At 44.9% G+C, this 12,925-nt stretch overlaps 1 long non-coding RNA gene across 2 annotated transcripts in view; it reads right to left on the bottom strand.

The window, feature by feature from the left end:
* The window catches only part of LOC131495499 (uncharacterized), a 58,364-nt gene that overhangs the window by 27,581 nt on the left and 17,858 nt on the right, over window positions 1-12,925 (bottom strand). For both annotated transcript variants that reach the window (XR_009253987.1, XR_009253988.1), the window contains exon 2: window positions 11,123-11,237. This is a non-coding gene — a long non-coding RNA (uncharacterized LOC131495499). The remainder of the gene's footprint in view (window positions 1-11,122; window positions 11,238-12,925) is intronic.

Genomic DNA, 12,925 nt, shown 5'->3' with positions numbered 1-12,925 from the left:
TGTAGGGAGAAGGAGACCATCATTTCTCAACTTATTATTTAAGCTCTTCTGACAGGACCTTGCCTGCTGGGCACACTAATGGACCCAAAGATGGGAATGAGCCACAAGGTGGACCAATTACAGAACACCGCCATGCCCTGGGCACAGCAACTGGGCAAGGGATCAACATCCGATCCAGTGGGACCAATTGCAGTGTATTTTGGAATTCACAACCTAGGGACCACAGAGCACGGTGCTCATTTTCTGTCTGTGGCAGAGACTAGCAGCTCTGAACTCATCAAGATGGCATCTCCTGCCATGTGGAGGAAGCTGGCCTGCAGTAGAAGGGATGATACCCACACCCAGAGGTGCAGCGTGCTGGATCTGTTTCTACCTATTCCTGAGGTCCAGCCACACCACAACCTTCCTGCAGCCAAAATAGTCTTCCAGATACATTTGCCTTTGCATCTATGTGGGTTTAAAGTGGGTTTTGACATTTACAACCCAAAAAAATCTGTCACTGATTGTTATGTTTGTGTGTTTTAGTTTTCCAAAAGAAATTTGTTTTCCGGATTATAAGAACGATACTCATAAAAATTCAAATGTTGGATAATACAGTATATAAAATAAAAATTGCTATAATTCCACCATCTAGACATAACCATTGCCTATTAATATTCTTCCAGGCATTTCTTTCTTTTGAAATACAATTTTACAGGAGTACAATTTTTTAACATACCATTTTACCTAAAAACATGTTTTGGATATTTTCGTGGAACATACTCCTAAAATTTACATTTTGAAAATGGTTGCATAGAATTTTATATTAAACTATTTTTTTAAGTTTATTTATTTGTCGGGGCGGGGAAGGTGCACATGCGTGCACACGAGCAGGAGAAGGGCAGACAGAAAGGGAGAGAAAGAATCTCAAGCAGACTCCTTGCTGTCAGTGCAGACCCTGAAGCGGGGCTCCATCTCATGAAACACGAGATCATGACCTGAGCCTAAATCAAGAGCCGGGCACTCAATTAACTGAGCCACCCAGGTGACCCTATATTAAACTACTTTATTTTTTTTAATTTTTTTTTTAACGTTTATTTATTTTTGAGATAGAGACAGAGACAGAGCATGAATGGGGGAGGGTCAGAGAGAGGGAGACACAGGATCCGAAACAGGCTCCAGGCTCTGAGCGGTCAGCACAGAGCCTGACACGGGGCTCGAACTCACGGACCGCGAGATCATGACTTGAGCCGAAGTCAGCCGCCCAACCGACTGAGCCACCCAGGCGCCCCTAAACTACTTTAATATAGTAGTTTATAGTAGTTTATAGAGTTGGTTGAGCATCCAACACTTTTTTTTTTAATATTTATTTATTCTTGAGAGAAAGAGAGAAAGCATGTATGCTGAGCCACCCAAGCTCCCTAAATGTCTTACTCTTGGTTTCAGCTCAGGTCATGATCCCAGGGTTATGAGATCAAGCCCTGTGCCAGGCTCCATGCTGAGCGTGGAGCCTGCTTAAGATTCTCTCCTCCCCACCCCCACCTCACCCCTCTCCCCTGCTCATGTTCTCTCTCTGTAAAATTAAAAATTTAATATTTAAAAATTAAACTACTTTAGTTAATGTACCCAGTCCCCTTTGTTGAACATTTAGGTTATTTTAAAAGTTCCATTATTATAAAGAACACAACAGTGAACATATTTATAGGTACAATTTTGGAGCATTTGATAGATTTCTCACTCTTAATTACTAATACTTTTGTTTTGGCAACCTTTCCCATGGCCTATCAATTTCATGTAGGCCCTCTTGATTCACTCCTTATTTATTCATTCATACTGTCAACATTCACTGAGAATATGTTATGTACTAACCATCGTACTAGATTTTGGGAAAACAGACATGGGTAAGTTTAGGGTTTTATCCTTAAGGAGAAAGAAGAAACTAGCATCTATTGAAATCTGACTCTGTGCTAAGTATTCTATAGATTTATTTCATTAATTTTTCATTAAAAAACAAACACCAACCCTGTGCAGTGTATTATCATTTTTATATAAATGAAGAAAGGAAGTTCAGAGAGATTGAGTAGTTTGTCTAAGGTCACAGTTTGTCAATGCAAAGCTGGGACTCGAATCCAGGTCTGACTTCTTTCTATTACACACAGTTTACTTTTAAAAATTTTTTAACGTTTATTTATTTTTGAGACAGAGAGAGAAAGAGCATGGACGGGGGAGGGGCAGAGAGAGAGAGGGAGACACAGAATCGGAAGCAGGCTCCAGGCTCCGAGCCGTCAGCCCAGAGCATGACGCGGGGCTCGAACTCACGGACAGCGAGATCATGACCTGAGTCGAAGTCGGACGCTTAACCGACTGAGCCACCCAGGCGTCCCTATTACACACAGTTTAGAGAGAGAGAGAGATGTGAAAACAAATGACAAAACCAAGCTGTAAGTGCTTTGTAAAATCTGGTCCACCAACCTTGGTGGTCCACCAAGGACCAATCTGGTCCAACCTTGGTGGACATTTGGTCCACCAACCTCAATGATCTGCCAAGGCAGACCTTAGACCTGTCTTTTATCTGTAGCAAGCAGATTTTAAGAGTCCAGCTTAAAGGGTCAAAACCAAACCTTAAAGGATTTTCCTGACTCTACACAGCTCCAGGAGGCCCTTGGTAAGCCAGAATATTTGCCAGCTGGGAAGCTGGGGAAGAGAAGAAGGCTGTTTCTAAGCAGTTCCATTTGGAGAAGCTAAAACTAGCAGGTGTAATGCAGGGTTCCTGGGAAGATCAGAATAGTGGTCAGAGAGCAGACAGAGCCATGTGAAAGAAGAGCTTGGAAGAAAGGGACAAACTGTTAGGAGGTCTCAGGACTCAGGCTGGTGAGGATGACCCCCTCAGTGGCCTCATACCATGAAGAAGTGACACCCGGAATAAGCCAGCCTTTGGGATCAGCATAGATGTCACTGGAGCCAGCACATGGAGAAGGCTGGAAGTATTGCTTACCAGGCACGGGGCTGTAACAGCTCATTAAACTTAGGTGGCTTGTGACTTAGAGTCTGCTGAGGGCCTTAGATTTGTCTGGATGAGATCCACAAAGCTGACCCTGTGATGTCAAGCCAGAAAGTACCTCCCCAAATTGACAAGCCTCAGCTGTTTCTTTTCCTACGAGAAGATCTGAAGTGCAGGGCCCGGGCATGCAGGGAGTTTACCCGGGGTGCCGGTATCTCTACCCCCTCCTTTCTTTGTGTGCATTCCAAGTGGGCTCCTTGTCCTGTGGCCGTACCCCCCACTGGGGGCATCATGGCAGAGCGCAGTGACTTTTCAATCTATTTTAAACCTTGAATGGAACGCCAACAGATAAGCAAATGAAATTGGAGCTGTTCCCACCTGAGCAGGAGTCAAGGATGCAAGACTTCCCTTCCTTCCCAAGGATGTTCTGTGAGGTACACAGTTTATTTATTTATTTATTTATTTTTTTTTTAATATTTTTTTTTTTAATTTTTTTTTTAACATTTTTTATTTATTTTTGGGACAGAGAGAGACAGAGCATGAACGGGGGAGGGGCAGAGAGAGAGGGAGACACAGAATCGGAAACAGGCTCCAGGCTCCGAGCCATCAGCCCAGAGCCTGACGCGGGGCTCGAACTCACGGACCGCGAGATCGTGACCTGGCTGAAGTCGGACGCTTAACCGACTGCGCCACCCAGGCGCCCCTGAGGTACACAGTTTAAAAGCCATTGCCATCGCTGGAAGAGTCCTGAATTTAAAGTGAGAGCACCCTGGTTCTAATCCAGGTTCTGCCTCTTAGAGTATAGCTTTTGAGAAGTCATTTAACCGCTCTTAGACCACTGTTTTCATTCGCGAAATGAAGGTAATAAGTTCTGTCTCCTTTGGAGGTTGATGTGAGCAGCAAGTGCAACCGTGTGGGTAAAGGCAGCTGTAAAAAGGCCACGCAAGTGTGAAACGTTCCTTTCCTTGGCTCTCCTTCTATTGCCTGACACTCAAGGGGGGTTTTGCAACTGACTGAGGTGACTTGAGTTGTAACTCCATGTTTCCCGATAGTCACCAGCTGTATGCCAACAGTATATGGTGTGGGTATTATATTAGATTGGATGCACTTAGTTTTCTGGGCAGAAAGTCAGTCAGTGTTGTTATTTGTACTAGTAGAGCAGGTTCAGTTCACCTGAACTAGTAGGGCAGCATGGTCACCTCTCGAGAGCCATTATGGGTGGAGTAGAAATTGGATTTCGGGTGGAAGCAATAATTCCGCCCCACATCCCATACACTAATAGAGCTTAACGGCGCAGTTGCTGGTGCAGAAGAGATTTCTTTCTTCCCTTTGTTTCTGTTTTGACATTTCCTACAGGTTCATAGCCCACCTGATTTAAAGAAGCCATAGAGACTCTTTCTGGAACTCCAGTCTAGCTTTGCTTTTTCTTTTGAGCAATAAGTCCAGCGAAGATGAAGAATAAAAAAGGTGAAAGGGGATAGGCCACTAGCAGAGAATTCTAGCCCTGAGATTCCTGGCAGCAAGATCTTCTCTTCTTGCCAGAGGGGCACTTGGGGCTCTCAGGGTTTGGCCTGTCCCCGCCACTCAGATCTGCTCCTTGATGTTCCTCTAAAATGTGGTGATCCCTCGGGGCCAGACTTCAGGACTCTAGCGTTCTCCCAGAGCGTGACGTAAAGAGAGACGTTTCTCTGCCTCCTCCACTCTCTCCCCTCCTGCAGCTCATCTCTGTGTCTTTCCTCCTTGCCAGTGAGACAGCACACACGCTCCGTGTCGCTACTACCCAGTTGTCTTCACAGGAAAAGCGTCCTGTCATTCAGCCTGCAGGCGGGTCATATGCACAATACCACCTGGTGGCATCAGTCCCAGGGCGGGAGTGGGGGCGGGGGGGGGGTGGATCTTGAGCCCTGGGCCCACCAGCTTTCAAGATGAAGACTTGAGAATTCGTAGGCAAATGGGTGTGAAGTGTGTTTTGTGCCTACACCCAACATTTAACTGTGATCCCTGTCTATGTATCAGAAAAGGACCAGAGAGTGTATGGGATCATCAAACTCTCATTCGGTCAATTGGTTTTAACTTTCTTCCCCACCAGATCTTTTACCAGAGCTATTAATTTCCCCATTTTCCTCCTTTCGTTTTCTCTGTGCAACCTCTATTTAGGGAGCTAATCCACCATGACAAGAACAAAAACCTGGCTGCCAGGGGAAGGGGGAACAGGGGCCCAGATCAGCTACAACCTAGGCCGTGGGCCACTGCACTGGTCAGACCCCATCTCACAGGTGGGTTCTCACCATCCTCCCTGCCTACAACCCAGATCTCAGACCTCCGAGCGGCCCTGCCCCTCCCAGACCCACTCACAGGGCAGGGGTGCAGGGAGTGCCGCCCGCCCCCAGGGTTGGAGGAGAGGTGGGAGCTGTAGGACGTACCTCACAAGTGCCTGGCGAGGCTGACCAGGCAGCAGGTTGCGCTTTGCACATGACCACAGCAGGCTCAAGTCAGGATCTGCCTCACACTGGGTGGAGGGCCCCGTTTAGCCAGTCCCCACTATTAAGCTGGGGGCCCGCCCATGCTTTGGCCAGCACAGGGTCCAGCTCGCCCTTTGGAATCGCAGGCTGGGCTCCAGGCCACCACTGTGCTGGGGTAAACTCAGGGAAAACTCCAATTGCTCTTTGCCTTCCCCACAACCAAGTCTGAACATCTTAGATTTAAGTCAGGCTAAATTTCTGCTCAGATTATGATCTCACGGTTTGTGGGTTTGAGTCCCGCTTCGGGCTCTGCACTGTCAGTGCAGAGCCTGCTTAGGATTCTGTCTATTTCTCTCTCTATTCCTCCCCTGCTCACACACACTCTCAAAATAAACAAATAAACTTTAAAAGTAAACTGTAAATCAGGCGAAAATGGACTGGTCAAGTCTTGTCTAATCTTCTTGATGCTACCAAGTGGGTCTCCCTCTCCGTTCCCCTCCCCTAGACCGAACACACCACTAGATCCCACAAGAGAGCCCCCAGCCCGGTTCTCTCGGGGTCTTCTGAACCATTTCCGCTAACCTGTCTCCTACGATGGTACTTGCTGTGCTCAGCAGCCCTCCGACCTCTGACCCCGCGATGGGCCTTCCTTTCCGTGGTCTGGCCTCATCCCCCCTTACAGCCCATGCCCAGCTGCTCTTGCCTTCGGTTTGCTACTTTAGCCAGAGTTTGCATGCCTGTTCGCGTAAGCCTCCTTGAGCCCTGTAGGCCCACAGGTATGCAGGACCCAGGCAGCTGGAGGCACCCAAGAGCCCACAGGGAAAGGAGTTTTGCAGGCTGTGTGTGCCAAACGGGGATGCCTGCGCCCTCAGACTTGTCTTCGCCCACAACAGCTCCAGCCTCCTCTCAGCTGTGGACTCTGAGCAGACCTCCAAAGTCCAGGGGGTATAGGTCAGGGGTAGAGCACTTGACTGCAAAGTCCAGGGAAGGAGATAAGGGCCATATTTGCCACATCCCAGGGGGCACATGTGTTGTACTAAAGGCATGGTGCCTCCACTGTGTCTTTGAAAGACTACACATTAGACAGAGGACATTTTTTTTAGAAAGATGTGGGGGAGGGGAAGGGTAGTGGTTTTAGGCAGGATGTGAGGCATCCAGTCAGGTGCCTGTATCACTGGTTGTCAGGGATGGATGGAGACTTGCCCACAGCAGTCTCGGTGACCCTGTGGTAGCACTGCGGTAGGGAGGGGACTAGATGAGGTGGAGACTGAGCAGCGCTCAGAACCCCAACTGTACCCTAGGCAGCCTGCCCAGACCTGGGGAGGGAGAACACAATCCCTTTTTTGTTCCTAGAGATTAAGGGCTATGTTCTTGTCAGGAGAACACTATAGATTCTAATGCTTCCAAAGCTGAGAGGCTGGTTCTGACTGGAGTCTGGTCACTGGAATAACAGGTGAACAGGACGAGGGGCTGGAGAGGAGGCAGGCAATGTTTGGGAAACCACTTCCCCAAATGCCACTTGGCCTGTTTTTTTCATAGCTCACTGACACTGTTGACTGCCCACAGAGCCGGCCACCGTGCTGAGCATGTCGGGTGGTGTTCCAGTGACAACAAGAGACTTGGAAGGATCTATCCACAAAGAGTTAAACATCTGATAGGGAAGATGAGATAGGACCTAGGAACATAGAGCAGGATCCACATGAACAAATATAATAATTACACGGGGACAGATAGCAAGGGGATAGATATTCCTCAGTGGCCAGTACAGGCCCATCATCACACAACTACGTGGGCCCTTAGGTCCACTTTGGAGATTGACCCACATTTCTCAGATGTCTGAAACCACTCTGATCTGTTTGAAGCTCTCGTTACCATTTCTGTTCAAATATTGTTTCCAGCGGTTTCCTCTGAGAATCACTTGAGACCACATTCCCTCCAGAGACCAGCTATAAACATCAGGAAAAATGACTCTATGTAGATGGCAGGCCGGGACCTGAGAGAGGAGGACCAGGAATAAGGTTGCCTCAAAAAAATAGCAAAATGCCTGACCCCTCCAAACCTCTACCCTTAAATCAAGCCAGTCATGCAACTGACTTCATGCCTGAGGGATTGTTTTTGCTTGCTTGCCTGTGTGGAAGGAAACAGGTGCTGTGAAAGATAAGTCATAGGAGACTACTACTGCCTTACTCTGATTAACTGGGAAAAGACCCAGAAAATTTTCTTCGTATAGAAGTTAAAGCTGTAGAGAACGAAATCAGGGTTTCTCAACCTGGGAACTATTGGTATTTACGGCCTGGATAATTCTTTCCAATGGCGGCTGTCCTGTGCTCTATACAACGTTTAGTAGCATCCCTGGCCTCCATTGACTAGCCCCCAACTCCAGCTGTGACAACTGAAAGTGTCTCCAAACACTTTCAAATGTCCCCAGGAAGCGAAATTGCCTGCCAATGAGAGTTACTGCTACTTGGGAAAAGGGTTGGATCCCAGGCAGCCTCACACTGGCTCTGGAAAGGGCTTGACTTCCAAAATGGAAACAAAAGTCACAGGAGGGCTAGTGGAGTTCATAGGGTTCAGTGTGGCTTAAACTCAAATAACATGTGGTGCCTTCAAGAAAAAACTTTCTGAGGATTTCCAGTGTTGATGTAAATTACTTTTATAAGACTGATAGCTAAGTGTGTATAAACATGAAACTGGGCATACGTCCCATGGGCTTGTAACTTCAATAGTTACTAAATCAAAACAAATTCACAATTTTGACAAACCAAATAGGAAACCAGTAAGAGGTAACAACGTTAACTTAAGGAGGCAGATGGGGTGATTTTTGTGGAGGAAACTGCCCCTTGCTTTGTTACTCGAGTGCCTAGTCCCTTCTTTGGGTCAGGCATTGTCCCATGACTCAAATCTCACACAACATTGTCCCTTCGAACTGTGAAAACTTTGGTTGTGAGCCTTTCATAAGGTCATTTGGCAAATGCAGACTTTACTCATTAAGGTCACCTATGTTTTCTTCTTACTGGCTCAGGACAAAATGGCACATCTGGCCCCAATATAGTCATAAACCCAGAGTGAAGGTAGCACTGTCAGTTCTAAGGCGGACCTACAGATGCCCCAGATGATGCTCATATTCTTCAGATACTTGTCAAAACGAAAAGAATTTCTATAAAAAAAAATTTTTTTTTTTAAGTTTCCACAGAGAACTCCCAAGAATATAGTAGGAGACTCTCAGAGGAGTTCTAATCGGGTCTGATCCTCTTTACAGATGAGGAATGAGGCCCAGAGAATTGCCCAGGGAAACAGCTGCTGAGCATCAGGGCTGGTTGGGAGGGGCCTCTGCTCTGGCGGCCAGTGCTCTCGAGATCTCCTCTCTTCCGGCCTGACTTCCCCGCAGGCGTTACAGAATGCTCTTGTGGAACTATGTAGGAAGAGTTGGCTTACTGTTTCAAATGTTCATTCAGCTGAACTTGCACTTAAATTATTTTTTAATACTTAAAGTTTATTTTTTAATGGCATTACATTGAACTCAGGAGTTTCTTTTTTAAAATCCTGATCTTTTAGCATTTAATGGTATGGTTAGAAAGCATTTTGCGTGGCCAGGTGGGTGTGAACTATAACCTACATACATAAAAGTGCATTAAACATCAGTACCCAGTTCAATGCATAATTATAAAGTGAAAATCAGCAGAACCACAGCCAGGTGAAGAAAGAACACTTCTCGTGTGCAGAAGTCTCAATATTCTTGGTCACAATACTTCCCTTCTTGTCAAAGTATCCACTATCTTGACTTTTGTTATAATTATTTCCGTGTTCGTCTTTATACTTTTACTGTCTCTATATGCACCCCTAAACGACAGAGTTTAGTTCTGCCTGTTTAGGAGCCTTCTGCCAATGAACCCTCGCTCTGTGTATTTGTGTCTTGAGATCTGTAAAATTCACTGATACAGTGGCTGTAGCTCTTATTTAGCCTTTCTATGCTGGGTGGACATTTGGGTTCCAGCTTGGCACTATTCTGAGCAATGTCTCTAAAAACATTTTTGCGTATGTCCCGGTGCATAGAATATACAGCCACCTCTAGGGCATTTTCCCATAATGGCATTTCTTCAACGGGGAATGAAGTGTGCGAATCTTCAACCTCAATTGATATCGGCAACTACTTTCTAAAATCATTGCTTCAATGCCAACTCCCCCTGGCAGTTGCTCTCATTATTCTTCATTCTAATTAGCACTTATTATTTTCTTAAAAAAATTTTTTAAATGTTTATTTTTGAGAGAGACAGAGACAGAGTGCAAGCAGGGGAGGGACAGAGAGAGAGAGAGGGAGACACAGAATCTGACACAGGCTCCAGGCTCTGAGCTGTCAGCACAAAGCCTGACGCGGGGCTCAAACTCACAAACCGTGAGATCATGACCTGAGCTGAAGTCGGACTTGAAAATTTTAACTGGTCAGTGAAACAAAGCACCCTTTGCCACACTTTTTGTCCACATAAATTTCCTCTTATGTTATGTACCTGTTCCAGCCTTTTGCCATCTTTCTACTGTCAAATTTAAATTTTCTTTTTAAACAAATTTAATCTTCATCAAAATTACATTTGACAGGCAAGGGTACCTGTCTTCCAAGCTACCTGTGCTCACCTGAGAGTTGTATATACTTCGAGGCAAATGGTCGAAGATCTGTAAGCTTAGAAGTAATTGTTTTTCAACTCCAAATCATTGAAAAGATAACAATAGAGGTTCACAGAAAAATAGCCATCAAAATCTTTTTTTCTTGTTTCCATTTTCCAAATCTAACATCCTCTTATTGAATTTTGCCCTCTCTTGGTTCCCTACATTTTCATAGAGAACAAACACTCCCCTACACGTCACAGCCCTTTGTTAAAATCACCAAGTGTAGACGAGGTCATCATTCTCTTCTTTATTTCTCAATGCTGTGTGTTGAGTGCATTGTTATGAGTTAGCTAAATGTCAGTAATAAAGTGGTGCCTCTATTCTATTTACAACCTTTGAAGCTGAGATCATATCAAGTAAAATATGTGCACAGGGCTATAATAGCCATACATATCTAATAAAAAAAATAAGCAGCTCACCCAAGCCTGAGCTCTAGCTTTTGCTCACCTTATCTTCTTTAGACATTTGGCCATGAGCTCACTGGCAAAGACTGAAGCTCATACCATGTACCATTAAATAAATTATTCAGTAATCTGTGATGTCCTTGTAACATGAGAATCCCTTATTAAAAAAGAAATAGCTGCACTGCTTACGGAGGCACGTGCCTACTATTTATAGCCTTTAGAGAAGTTGCTTTGCTAGCAAACCCAATTAGGACTCCCTGGTAATTTACAGAATTGATATTTGTTGCAGAGTTTTTATACTAAGCTATTCATTACCTGCATATGTGGGCGTATGTGATGCACACACCTACACACCCAGAGGGCCACAGAGAAAGCCCAAGCAGGTATGGGTTGTTTGTTAGAACGGTCTCATTTTCTCCTAAACACGTTGGACACTCAGATAGGGACAAAGCAACTAAGGCCACCCACAGATTCAATGATCTGTATTCCTGACAGTATCTAGGCAACTGGGTCTCTACTTTTTTCAAAGTAAACATTTTAGTCTTCTGCTAAAAATGTCAGATTCCCCTCCCAGACAAATAGGAGCCTGAAACACTGGGCCTTCCCCACCTTACCTCTTTTTTCTCTCTGAGGTACAGGTATGACGGCTTTAAAGCTGGGGTAGGACATGGCCTGCACGGAGTAGAGGAATCAGGGAGGGAGCTTAAGTGAATCCTCATTTCGGAAGGGCTGGAAGAGAAATAGCCAGGTGTCTATTTTTTCATAGTTGAAGTTTTTAATTAGAAAAATATTTTATGGGGCGCCTGGATGCCTCAGTCGGTTAAGTGGCTGACTCTTACCTTCGGCTCAGGTCATGATCTCAAGGTTTGTGAGACTGATCCCCGCGTTGGACTCTGTGCTAACAGCTTGGAGCCTGCTTGGGATTCTCGCTCACCCCCTGCCCCTCCCCCACTCACCCTTGCTCTGTCTCATAAATAAGTAAATATATACCTTTAAAAAAAGAAAACTATTTTATATGTACAGAAACATAATTGGTATGTGGACAAAGCAATTCCCTTTATAATAGGCCCACAAAGGCCGGAATAGTCATTTGACTACGTTATTCATACAGTCAGTATATGTCATGTTAACTTTTGAGTTGACAATTGTTGAAAGGGTTTCAATATTGTACACCAAGTCATGTCTGAAAAGCTGGCACTGATAGAATTTTTAGCATATTGAAAAATGTGTGACCAAATGAGTGAAATGAGATTATGTGAAATACTATTTGAAATTTTTCAGTGCTTCACACAATTGTTCAGTTGTAAAGAAGCTCCTAAAAAATAAAAATCTATGAAAGCTGTGCAAGTAATCAATAAAAGTTAAAATATTAAATAGATTTTTAAAATTAGATTTTTCACGAGTGAATGAGATTTCACTGTATACCTATCGAATGGCTAAAGTTTTTAAAAAACGTGATAATACCAATTGCTGGCAAGGATGCAGAGAAACTAGATCACTCACACATTGCTGGTAGATACAATCACTCTGGAGAACATCTGGTAGTTTCTTATAAATCTAAACATGCAATTACCACATGACCCAGCAACTGTACTCTTGGGCACTTATCCCAGAGAAATGAAAACATAGGTTTTATGTTCACACAAAAGCCTGTATATGAATGTTCATAGCAGCTTTATTCCAATTAGTCCCAAACTGGAAACCCAGATATCCTGAATATCCCAGATATTCGCTGGGTAAACAGTTAAATTAAATGTCCATCTATACCTGGGAATGCTACTCAGGTAGAAACCACTGATATACAGAAAACCTTGGGTGGATCAGAGGGGAATTAGGCTGAGTGAAAAAAGCTAATCCCAAAAGGTTACATATGTTATGAGATCATTTTTTTAATGTTTATTTTTGAGAGAGTGAGAGAGAGAGACAGAGCTCTTGTGAGCAAGCATTGTGGAGAGGGGGGGGGTGTCAAAGAGAGAGAGGGAGACACAGAATCCAAAGCAGGCTCCAGTCTGAGCGGTCAGCCTAGAGCCCGACATGGGCTCGAACCCACAAGCCGGGAGACCAAGACCTGAGCCTAAGTTGGATGCTTAACCCACTGGGTCACCCAGTCTCCCCTTATGAGTCCATTTACAAAACACTCCTGAAAACGACAAAATTATAGCGATGGAGAACAAATCAGTGGTTAGGTTGGGGAGCTGAGCAGGGAGTGGGGAGAGGGAGATGGGTGGGGTTATACAAAACTAACATGAGAGATGGTGATTGATAGGCAAACCGCCACTCGTGATAAAATAGAACTAAACGTGCACACACAAATGCATACATGTGAGACAGGGGACCTCTGGGTACGATCCGGGGATTATGCCAGTGTCAATATCCTGGCTGCCATTTGTGCCATAGTTTTGCAAGATGTTATATCA

The sequence above is a fragment of the Neofelis nebulosa genome, chromosome 15, assembly GCF_028018385.1.
Source record: "Neofelis nebulosa isolate mNeoNeb1 chromosome 15, mNeoNeb1.pri, whole genome shotgun sequence".
In the NCBI taxonomy this organism is placed as follows: domain Eukaryota; kingdom Metazoa; phylum Chordata; class Mammalia; order Carnivora; family Felidae; genus Neofelis; species Neofelis nebulosa.
Note: the sequence above shows the minus strand (reverse complement) of the source record. Positions and strands in the feature narration are given on the sequence as shown.